The sequence below is a fragment of the Scyliorhinus canicula genome, chromosome 11, assembly GCF_902713615.1.
Source record: "Scyliorhinus canicula chromosome 11, sScyCan1.1, whole genome shotgun sequence".
NCBI lineage: Eukaryota > Metazoa > Chordata > Chondrichthyes > Carcharhiniformes > Scyliorhinidae > Scyliorhinus > Scyliorhinus canicula.
In genome coordinates, this window is record NC_052156.1 from 9,368,215 (window position 1) to 9,380,507 (window position 12,293).

Genomic DNA, 12,293 nt, shown 5'->3' on the forward strand with positions numbered 1-12,293 from the left:
GGGGCCATTCGGCCCATCAGGTCTGCACCGACCCTTCAAATGAACACTCTGCCCATTTACGAGGGTTCACCCTGCCCTATCCCCATACTCCCAAAACCCAACTACACGTCCCAGGACACTAAGGGGCAATTTAGCACGGCCAATCCGCCAAACCCACATGTCTTTGGACTGCAGGATGAAACCGGAGCGCATGGCGGAAATCCATGCAGATAGTCACCCGAGGCCGGAATTGAACCTGGGTCTCTGGCGCTGTGAGACAGTAGTATTTCTGGCAGAGAAAAATGCACATAATGCTATATCCACTAAATCATAGCAAAGGATGATTCATCAGGATGTAGGTTAAAAGTTTAAAAATAGGGATCTGAGGCAATGCACTAAAAATAGCCAGAGGAGCAGGTATTATTAATAATTCACAGATGTAGAGAAACAGTAATTAACCACTGATACATTTGTCTCAAACTTGAATACAGGCATTTAAAGGTGTCCTTCTGCATTAGTGAGTTCCAATATAATTTTTTATCATTCCCCATCACAATCCTCTGGTGATATTTGGAAGAACCTCCTTCCTTTGTGGATCACAACTTAACGTGTTGTGCTCTTGTGTGCTCTGATAATCCTTTCGGCGATGTGGTAGGGAGCTTCATTAGGAACACCTGACTCCTGCCATGGCAACGAGGTTGTGGAGTGGCGCCAGATGAATTGCAGTCCAAGAGACCTCAATGGCAAGATCGTGTGTGGGCGATGACAACACTCCAAGCTCCCCACGTTAATCAAAGTCACTTCTGCCAGCGCCCATTTACCAAGTTATTTGGAATTGGCGACAGGGCCAGGGCTGTGAATCTGGGAGTCTCTCGTCAAGAATCTGCACACAGGCATCGGACGATTGAAGGTCATTGGGCATCTGTGTTGGCGTCTTTGGGCAACAGCACTTATGTCTGAGAAGTCCTGCTCAGGATACCCTCCCGCTGTACACCCGAAATGGGGAGGGGCGAGAAAAGATGCCCTAAAAATGTGCTATCCTACTTTCTCCCAGCAGGGGGCACCGCACTCGGTGGGGTAACATCCCTAAATTTCGCAACTTGGAATGTTAGAACATTCATAAACAATCTCAAATCTGACCATACGGTAAGAAGAACCGCGGTCGTATAGCGCGAGCTCTCCAGACTCCGAATTGACATCGCTGCCCTCGGTGAGGGAGGGGCAGCTGAAGGAACAAGTCGGGGAATACACCTTCTACTGAGAAGGAAAGGCTGTTAGCAACACTGGTGCCCAAGGAGGTGGTTCTGTCTGAAGTGGTGCATGGGGTACACATGGCTGGGGCTCGGATGAGTGGGTTCTTCCCGGGTCCTACGGATGGATGTGAGAAGTGCAGGCGGGGGCCGGCAAATCATGTTGACATATTTTGGGGTTGCCAGAAGTTGGAGAGCTTCTGGGAGGACGTTATTTGAGACCTTAGCTAGGATAGTGGGGAGTGAGGTGAAGCCGGATCCCATGGTGGGAATCTTTGGGGTTTCAGAGGTGCCGGAGCTGTTGGAGAGGAAGGGGGCTGATGTCATGGCCTTTACCTCTCTGATTGCCTGCCGATGGATCCTTTTGAATTGGAGGTCGGATACGCCACCGGGGGAAGGGGGAGGGGGGGGGGGGGGGGGGGGGGGGGGGGGGGGGGGGGGGGGGGGGGGGTTTGTGGCCTGCTTGGGAGACCAGTATGAGTTTCTCAATAGAGTCAATGGATGGGAGGCGGGTTTGCGTGATGGATTGGGCTGTGTTCATGACTCTCTGTTGTTTCTAATGGTGGGGCTGAGCAGTTGCCATACCAGGCTGTGATACACCCAGATAGGATGCTTTCTATGGTCCATCTGTAAAAATTGGAAGTCAAGTGGACCTGCTGACTTTCCTTAGTTTCCTGAGGACTTATAGGCACTGTTGTGCTTCCTTGGTCATAGTGTCAACGTGGGTGGACCAGGACAGATTGTTGGTGATGTGCGCAACTAGGAATTTGAAGCTGTCAACTACCTCCACCTTGGCACCATTGATGCAGACAGGGGGGTGGGTGTATGACTCTTCGCTTCCTGAAGTTGATAACTAGCTCCTTAGTTTCGCTGGCATTGAGGGAGAGATTGTTGTCATTGCACCATGCCACTAGGTTCTCTATGAGTTGAAAAAGATTAAGTTTGCCTCAAGAAGGTCCGAAGACGGCTTCAAGATACAGTGCAGGCCGTTCATGACAATATTTGAGGAGTTGTTTGTCTCGGGGGTGGGGGATGGGGAGGGAAAGGATTAAAAAGGGAAAATTGTACAAACTCTTAACTCTGTTTTGTGGAAATGTGGTTTTGTTGTTATTGTTTACGTTTGGAATAAAGTATCGCTTTTTTTAAAAAAGGAGTTGGTTTTGTCATCGAGAGGAGGATCTTGGATGTGCTGCCAGAGTTCAGCAATTGTATAAATGAAAACTCATAACACTTCACCCACATCTCAGCCATAACCAATGTGCTACATTGGTAGCACGTTGGCTAGCACAGTTGCTTCACAGCTCCAAGGTTCGATTCCCAGCTTGGGTCACTGTCTTGTGGAGTCTGCACGTTCTCCCCGTGTGTGCGTGGGTTTCTTTCGGGTGCTCCGATTTCCTCTCACAGTCCAAAGATGTGCAGGTTTGGTGGATTGTCCATGCTAAATTGCGCTTAGTGTCCGAAACGGTTAGGTGGGGTTACTGGGTTACGGGGATAAAGGGGAGGGGATAGGGTGGAGATGTGGGGCTTAAGTGGGATGCTCTTTCCTAGGGCCGGTGCAGACTCGATGGGCTGAATGGGCTCCTTCTGCACTCTAAGTTCTATGATTCTATGATCAGTGCTTCAACCCCTTAACTCTGGTTAAGGTGGAAAGGAAAAGTTCCATTCTGACCTTTTTGAAGTCTTCACTGCCATCCCAAAAGGAGAAAAAATCGTTCGTCTGGGAGATTTTAATGTCAGTGTTGACTGTAACACTGATGTTTGGATGTAATCATTGGGGGAAAAAGCAGGGTGGGAAAAGCCAATGCAAAATGCATCCTCCAACTGCCAAAATGTGCTCAGCATGGCCTCATTGCAACAAGCATCCTCTTTCGCCAGAAGGACAAAGACAAAACCACATGGATGAATCCGGAGGAATCCCAGATCAAAGCACTGGCTTCTACTGGAATGGTCAGGATCTAAGTGATGCATCACTCAACCCATGCGCTGGCCTGATGTCTTCTGGGCAGATCATCAACTTGTTCGATCGGTGATGAACTGAACGATGACCGAGCACTAAGACTAAGATGAGACATGAAGGTTCAGTTAGGGCGCTCGAGAGTTACAAGTTAGCTAGGAAGGACCTAAAGAGAGAGCTAAGAAGAGCCAGGAGGGGACATGAGAAGTCTTTGGCAGGCAGGATCAAGGATAACCCTAAAGCTTTCTATAGATATGTCAGGAATAAAAGAATGACTAGGGTAAGAGTAGGGCCAGTCAAAGGCAGTAGTGGGAAGTTGTGTGTGGAGTCAGAGGAGATAGGAGAGGTGCTAAATGAATATTTTTCTTCAGTATTCACACAGGAGAATACTGAGATACAGGCCACTAGACTAGAAGGGCTTGAGGTTCATAAGGAGGAGGTGTTAGCAATTCTGGAAAGTGTGAAAATAGATAAGTCCCCTGGGCCGGATGGGATTTATCCTAGGATTCTCTGGGAAGCTAGGGAGGAGATTGCTGAGCCTTTGGCTTTGATCTTTAAGTCATCTTTGTCTACAGGAATAGTGCCAGAAGACTGGAGGATAGCAAATGCTGTCCCCTTGTTCAAGAAGGGGAGTAGAGATAACCCCGATAACTATAGACCAGTGAGCCTTACTTCTGTTGTGGACAAAGTCTTGGAAAGGTTTATAAGAGATAGGATGTATAATCATCTGGAAAGGAATAATTTGATTAGAGATAGTCAACACGGTTTTGTGAAGGGTAGATCGTGCCTCACAAACCTTATTGAGTTCTTTGAGAAGGTGACCAAACAGGTGGATGAGGGTAAAGCAGTTGATGTGGCATATATGGATTTCAGTAAAGCGTTTGATAAGGTTCCCCACGGTAGTCTATTGCAGAAAATACGGAGGCATGGGATTCAGCAGTTTGGATCAGAAATTGGCTCGCTGGAAGAAGACAAAGGGTGGTGGTTGATGGGAAATGTTCAGACTGGAGTCCAGTTATTAGTGGTTTACCACAAGGATCTGTTTTGGGGTTACTGCTGTTTGTCATTTTTGTAAATGACTTGGAGGTGGGTGTAGAAGGATGGGTGAGTAAATTTGCAAATGACACTAAAGTCGGTGGAGTTGTGTACAGTGCGGAAGGATGTTACAAGTTACAGAGGGACATAGATAAGCTGCAGAGCTGGGCTGAGAAGTGGCAAATGGAGTTTAATGCAGAAAAGTGTGAGGTGATTCATTTTGGAAGGAATAACAGGAAGACAGAGTACTGGGCTAATGGTAACATTTTTGGTAGTGTGGATGAGCAGAGAGATCTCGGTGTCCATGTACATAGATCCCTGAAAGTTGCCACCCAGGTTGAGAGGGTTGTTAAGAAGGCGTACGGTGTGTTAGCTTTTATTGGTAGAGGGATTGAGTTTCGGAGCCATGAGGTCATGTTGCAGCTGTACAAAACTCTGGTGCGGCCGCATTTGGAGTATTGTGTGCAGTTCTGGTCGCCACATTATAGGAAGGATGTGGAAGCATTGGAAAGGGTACAGAGGAGATTTACAAGAATGTTGCCTGGTATGGAGGGAAGATCATATCAGGAAAGGCTGAAGACTTGAGGCTGTTTTCATTAGAGAGAAGAAGGTTAAGAGGGGACTTAATTGAGGCATACAAGACGATCAGAGGATTAGATAGGGTGGACATCGAGAGCCTTTTCCCTCGGATGGTGATGTCCAGCACGAGAGGACATAGCTTTAAATTGAGGGGAGATAGATATAGGACAGATGTCAGAGGTAGGTTGTTTACTCAGAGAGTAGTAAGGGCGTGGAATGCCCTGCTTGCAACAGTAGTGGACTCGCCAACACTAAACGCATTCAAATGGTCATTGGATAGGCATATGGACGATAAGGGAATAGTGTAGAGGGACTTTAGAAGGGTTTCACAGGACGGTGCAACATGGTGGGCCGAAGGGCCTGTACTGCGCTGTAATGTTCTATGTTCTATCACAAGGCCCAAAACGTCCAGAGGAAGAAGATTAATGTGTCGGTCCCAAAGCAACTTGACCAGAGATAAGAATATAAGAGCAGAAGTGGACGATTCAGCCCCTTGAGCCAGCCTCACCATTCAATACGATCATGGCTGAACTCCTCTTGTCCTCTGCTCCACTTGCCTCCCCATTCTCCATAACCCTTCAACCCATTACTAATTAAAAAATCTGTCTATCTCCTCCTTAAATTTACTCTACGTCCCAGCATCCACCGCACGCTGGGGGACCGAATTCCACAGATTCACGATGCTTTCAGAAAAGTAATTTCTCCTCATCTCTGTTTTAAATCTACTGCCCCTTATCTTAAAAATATGACCTCTCGTTCGAGATTGCCCCACAAGAGGAAGCATCAAATCTATGTCTACTTTGAAAATATCTTTTATCATCTTATTGTTATGGGCCAGGGTTTAGAGGACATCAAAATATGTCATGGTGTTCACCTGACCCACAACTTTTAATAGATTTTTGTTACGAAGAGCACAAGGGCCCACTTTACCGGTGTGGTGTAACAGAGATCTTCAGTATTTTTAAACAAAACACAATGTTTATTCTATGAATCCAGTTAAAATTTTATAAACACACTGTAATCAACTACCAACACAAATATACAGTACTCTATAGACAACCCGCAATAACTTTCCTAACAACATCCATAAGCCAAACATCCTTTTCCACCAAATAGTAGGTTTGCATTCCTTACAGAAAACAGGTATTACTTTTAAGTTATCAAGTGGTCTGGAGACATTCTTTAGCATGCAGAGAAAGAGAGAGACCAAAAATACACCTTCTTTGTTTGAATGCAGATCCCAACAGAAAACAAAATCAAAAAACCCAGAGCCACAAAGCAGCTTCCAGCTCAAAACGAAAGTAAAAGACAGAATCACAGCCCAGCTCCACTCACACAGTGACATCAGTGCAGCCATTTGATAAAACACACTTTTCTTAACGGGACCCTCACATGACATTATATACCTCAGTTAGATCTCCCCTCATTCTTCTCAACTCGAGAGAGTATAGGCCTAAACTGCTCAAGCTCTCTTCATAAGACAAACCCCTCGGGTGGGTTCTCCATCCCGTTAGACACGTTTTGAGGTGTGGCGCGCCCCCACTGGCAGCAGGACTTTCAATCAACAGCCAGCCAATGGGGTCCTGCATTGTGGCCATGCTCATACATCGGGAAATCTGCTGGTGTGAGTGCGCTGCCAGCAAAGCAGAGTTTCCCCGGGCAGCACGGTGGCGCAGTGGGTTAGCACTGCGGCCTCACATCGCCAAGGTCCCAGGTTCGATCCCGGCTCTGGGTCACTGTCTGTGTGGAGTTTGCACATTCTCCCCGTGTCTGCGTGGGTTTCACCCCCACAACCCAAAAGATGTGCAGGGTAGGTGGATTGGCCACGCTAAATTGCCCCTTAATTGGAAAAAAATGAATTGGGTACTCTAAATTTTTTTTAAAAGCAGAGAATCCTGCCAACAGAGAATCCAAACCCTCATCTCTGGAATCAATCTTTTGTGAACCTCCTCTGAACTTCCTCTGATGCAACTACATCCCTCCTCAAATAAGGGGCCCAAAACTGTGCACAGTGCTCCAGGTGCGGACTCACCAATGCCTTGTACAATTGCAGGAACACTTCCCTAATTTTATACTCTATCCCTTTAGCTATAAAGGTCGACATTTTAGATTTAGATTTATTGTCATGTGGACAAAGGTTCAGCAAAAAGTATTGTTCTGCGTACAGTGCAGACATACATACAGAAAAACATAGGACATACTATAGATGTAAACACATAGACATCGGGTGAAGAATGTGGAGTGTAGAGCTACACAGTTAAGAAAATGTGTGGAGAGATCAGTTGAGTCCATAAGAGGGCTATTCAGGAGTCTGGTAACAGCGGGGAAGGAGCTGTTTTTGAATCTGTTAGTGCGTGTTCTCAGACCTTTGTGTCCCCGATGGAAGAGATTGGAAGAGAGGTTCCCCCGGATGGGAGAGGTCTTTCATTATGCGGCTCGCTTTCCCAAGGAAGCAGAAGATATAGATAGAGTCAATGGATGGGAGGCGGGTTTGCATGATGGATTGGACTGTGTTCACGACTCCCTGTTGTTTCTAATGGGGCTGAGCAGTTGCCATACCAGGCTGTGATACATCCAGATAGTATGCTTTCTATGGTCCATCTGTAAAAATTGGAAGTCACTGTGGACCTGCTGACTTTCCTTAGTTTCCTGAGCTCTTATAGGCACTGTTGTGCTTCCTTGGTCATAGTGTCGACATGGGAGGACTGGGACAGATTGTTGGTGATGTGCACAACTAGGAATTTGAAGCTGTCAACTATCTCCACCTTGGCACCATTGATGCAGACAGGGGGGTGGGTGATGACTCTTCGCTTCCTGAAGTCGATAACTAGCTCCTTAGTTTTGCTGGCATTGAGGGAGAGATTGTTGTCCTTGCACCATGCCACTAGGTTCTCTATCTCCCTCCTGTATTCTGACTCATCGCTGGGGAGACGGTCACCTCTGGTGTTTTCTCCCCAAAGCCGGGGGGGGGGAGGGGGGGGTCATTATAAAGAAACAAAAAGTGGGCAGCACGGTAGCATGGTGGTTAGCATAAATGCTTCACAGCTCCAGGGTCCCAGGTTCGATTCCCGGCTGGGCCACTGTCTGTGCGGAGTCTGCACGTCCTCCCCGTGTGTGCGTGGGTTTCCTCCGGGTGCTCCGGTTTCCTCCCACAGTCCAAAGATGTGCGGGTTAGGTGGATTGGCCATGCTAAATTGCCCGTAGTGTCCTAAAAAGTAAGGTTAAGGGGGGAGTTGTTGGGTTACGGGTATAGGGTGGATACGTGGGTTTGAGTAGGGTGATCATGGCTCGGCACAACATCGAGGGCTGAAGGGCCTGTTCTGTGCTGTACTGTTCTTTGTTCTATGTTTGAGATTCAGCGCACTATGGTCGTGCATCAGCAAACCTGTAGATGGAGTTGGAGCCACATTTTGCCCCACAGTCGTGTGTGTATAGGGAGTATGGAAGGGGAATAAGTACGAAGCCTAGCCGGGCCCCGGCATTGAGGACTATCATGGAGGAGGTGTTGTTGTTTATTCTTACTGATTGTGGTCTGTGGGTCAGGAAGTCTAGGATCCAGTTGCAGAGTGAAGAGCCAAGTCCTAGGTTTTGGAGCTTTGATATGAGCTTGGCTGGGATTATGGAGCTGTAGTCAATGAATAGGAGTCCAATGTAGGAGTCATTGCTGTCGAGATGCTACAGGAATGAGTGTAGGGTCAGGGAGATGGCGTCTGCTGTGGACCGGCTGTGACAGTATGCGAATTGCAGTGGATCAAGGCATTCTGGGAGTATTGAGTTGATGTGCCTCATGACCAACCTCTCGAAGCACTTCATAACGACTGAAGTCAGGACCACCGTACATTCCATTTGCCTTCCTTATTACCTGCTGTACCTGCTTGTTGGACTTCTGTGATTCATGCATTAGGAAACCCAGATCCCTCCAGGCACCGAAGCACTCTGTAAGGTTTCTCTCCATTGCGATGTTACCTTTCCATTTTTCCGGCCAAATTAGATAGCCTCACACTTATGCACTGGACACTTTATCCAGATGGCCAAAACCATCTTCCCTGCAAGTCCCGTTTTCCCAACTCTCACACATTCCAGGGGAGGACACAGAAAATGTCTCAACGACACTCTGAAGCTCTTCTTGAAGCAGAGCAGCATTGACATTAATGACTTGGCAGAGCTTGGTTGCATCTCACGTCGAGTCACGTGGTCTTAATAATGAGGAAGAGCGTTGGCAGAAAAGGAACGAAAAGGAGGCACATCGTTCAGTCAGGATCCCATGATCTTGTGGGACATCCTATCCCATCTACCCAAATATCTGTGGGTCGTGAGTCAGTCTGTTCAGTCACATGACGACCCAAGGCAGAAAACCATGACCCTGGGTGGATGTCAACCTCGAATGAAGAGACAGTTGATGATGACAACAATTTTGAAGAAGACAAGTGAATTAATTCAAAATGAATGAATCCAAAATGTTCCTGCATAACGTCAAGCCTCATATCACTCTCGTGAATCCTCATTACCCTTTCCATGGCTTTTCGCAATTACAAAATTAACCAAACTCAAACACGATTGGAGATTACAAGAGCTTTCCCCGAGCACATAGTGGATATGTGCAATAGACGTCCAACAAAAGCACACTAATTAATATATTCTAGCAAAAAATATGAGCTGGATAAATGTATGAGCAAGGTTGAAGGTTATTTGGATAGGAACAAGTAATGATGAACAAATACTCATGTAAAGCTGTGGTTGTCATATTGCTGGGATAATGGAGATTTTTTCTTTGGAAGGGATCAACCAGTTGGGTTATAAATAGTTTGGTTATAAAGTTCAAAGGAATGGATATATTTGTCCATGTGGGGGCAGACAATACAGGCAACTTATAACAGAAAGTTAATAATAATAATCTTTATTGTCACAAATAGGCTTACATCAACACTGCAATGAAGTTATTGTGAAAATCCCCTGGTGGCCACATTCCGACGCCTGTTTGGGTACACAGAGGGAGAATTCAGAATGTCCAAATGATCTGATAGCACGTCTTTCGGGACTTATGGGAGGAAACTGGAGCATCCGGAGGAAACCCACGCAGACGCGGGTGCAACATGCCATCTCTGCACAGACAGTGACCCAAGCCAGGAATCAAACCTGGTAGCCCTGGCGCTGCGAAGCCATAGTGTTAACCACTGTGCTACTCACTAAGTAAACAAATGCAAAACCTAAATGCAAGACTCATTATTGGATCCTTGAAAAATAATGCATTACTGTAGAGGAACACTTGAACAATTATCCAGCTACAGGTGCGATAACTTCTATTAATCTAGAGTCTTTGGGATAGTGAAACATCCCAGCCTGTTGAGGCCTTTGTTACAAGAGTACAAGAATAAAGAGTTCTTGTTATGGCTGTGCCAGGTTTTGGTGAGACCACATCTGGTGTACTGGGCACAGTTTTGGTTTCCATGGGCGAAATTCTCCGCGGACCGACATGACGCCCATTTCCGGCGGGCAAAAGCGGTGCGGATGACACCGGCGTCGGGGCCTTCTTTTAAGCCGGTAATCTCCGTTCCCGAAAGGGCCAGCAGCGGACTGACGCGATACGCGTCAGTTTCACTCGCTGCTGAAGTGGCGAGTCCCGGCGTTTGTGTGGTGGGGAGAGAGAGACCCGGCGTTTGGGGGGGGGGGGAGAGAGAGAGTCCCGGCGTTTTGGGGGGGGGGGGAAGAGAGAGAGACCCGGCGTTTTGGGGGGGGGGGGGGAGAGACCCGGCATTTTGGGGGGGGGGAAGAGAGAGACCTGCCGTTTTGAGTGGGGGGGGGGGAGAGAGACCCAGCGTTTTGGGGGGGGGGAAAGAGACCCGGCGTTTGGGGGGGGGAGAGAGAGACCCGGCGTTTTTGGGGGGGGGGGAGAGAGAGACCCGGCGTTTTGGGGGGGGGGGGAGAGAGAGAGAGACCCGGCGTTTTGGGGGGGGGGGGGGAGAGAGAGAGACCCGGTGTTTTGGGGTGGGGGAAGAGAGAGAGACCCGGCGTTTTGAGTGGGGGGGGGGAGAGAGACCCAGCGTTTTGGGGGGTGGGGAGAGAGAGACCCGGCATTTTTGGGGGGGGGGGGAGAGAGAGACCCGGCGTTTTGGGGGGGGGGAGAGAGAGAGACCGGCGTTTTGGGGGGGGGGGAAAGAGAGAGACCCGGCGTTTTGGGGGGGGGAGAGAGAGAGACCCGGCGTTTTGAGTGGGGGGGGGGGGAGAGAGACCCAGCGTGTTTGGGGGGGGGAGAGAGGACCCGGCGTTTTGGGGGGGGAGAGAGAGACCCGGCGTTTTGGGGGGGGGAGAGAGAGAGACCCGGCATTTTGGGGGGGGGGGGAAAGAGAGAGACCGGCGTTTTGGGGGGGGGAGAGAGAGAGACCCGGCGTTTTGAGTGGGGGGGGGGAGAGAGACCCAGCGTTTTGGGGGGGGAGAGAGAGACCCGGCGTTTTGGGGGGGGAGAGAGAGACCCGGCGTTTTGAGTGGGGGGGGGAGAGAGAACAACGTTTTGGGTGGGGGGAAAGAGACCCATCGTTTTGGGCGGGGGGAAAGAGACCCGGCGTTTGGGGGGGTGGGAGAGAGAGACCTGGCGTTTGGGGGGGTGGGAGAGAGAGACCCGGCGTTTAGGGGGGGGGGAGAGACCCGGTGTTTGGGGGGGGGAGAGAGAGACCCGGCGTTTGGGGGGGCGGAGAGGGAGAGAGAGAGAGAATGTCCCGGCGTATGGGGGGGGGGGGGAGAGAGAGAGTGTCCCGGCGTTTGGGGGGGGGGGGCGGTTGCAGCGTTGAGTTGAGAGGAGAGGGGGGGGGGTTGCGGCATTGAGTTGAGAGGAGAGGAGAGAGGGGAGGGGTACCTGCGTTGAGAGGAGAGGGGGGTTACCGGCGTTGAGAGAGAGGGAGGGTACCGGCGTTGAGAGAGAGGGGGGGTACCGGCATTGAGAGAGAGGGGACGGGTACCGCCGTTGAGAGAGAGTGGGGGGCGGCATTGGAGGGGGGTAGGGGTGTTGGAGGGGGGTAGGGGTGGTGAGGGGGTAGGGGCATTGGAGGGGGTAGGGGTGGTGAGGGAGGTAGGGGCGTTGGAGGGGGTAGGGGCATTGGAGGGGGTAGGGGTGGTGAGGGGGTAGGGGCGTTGGAGGGGGGTAGGGGCGTTGGAGGGGGTAGGTGTGGTGAGGGGGGTAGGGGCATTGGAGGGGGGTAGGGGCATTGGAGGGGGTAGGTGTGGTGAGGGGGGTAGGGGCGTTGGAGGGGGGTAGGGGTGGTGAGGGGGGTTGGGGTAGGGGGCAGCGGCGTGCAGGGGGGGGGCGACGGTGCGTTGGCCCCGGGAATCCGTCGCCCCCCCTCTGCACGCTGCTGCCCCCTACCCCAACCCCCCTCACCACCCCTACCCCCCTCCAACGCCCCTACCCCCCCTCCAATGCCACCCCCCTCTCTCTCAACGCAGGTACCCCCCTCTCTCCTCAGGTACCCCCCTCTCTCCTCTCAACTCAACGCCGCAACCCC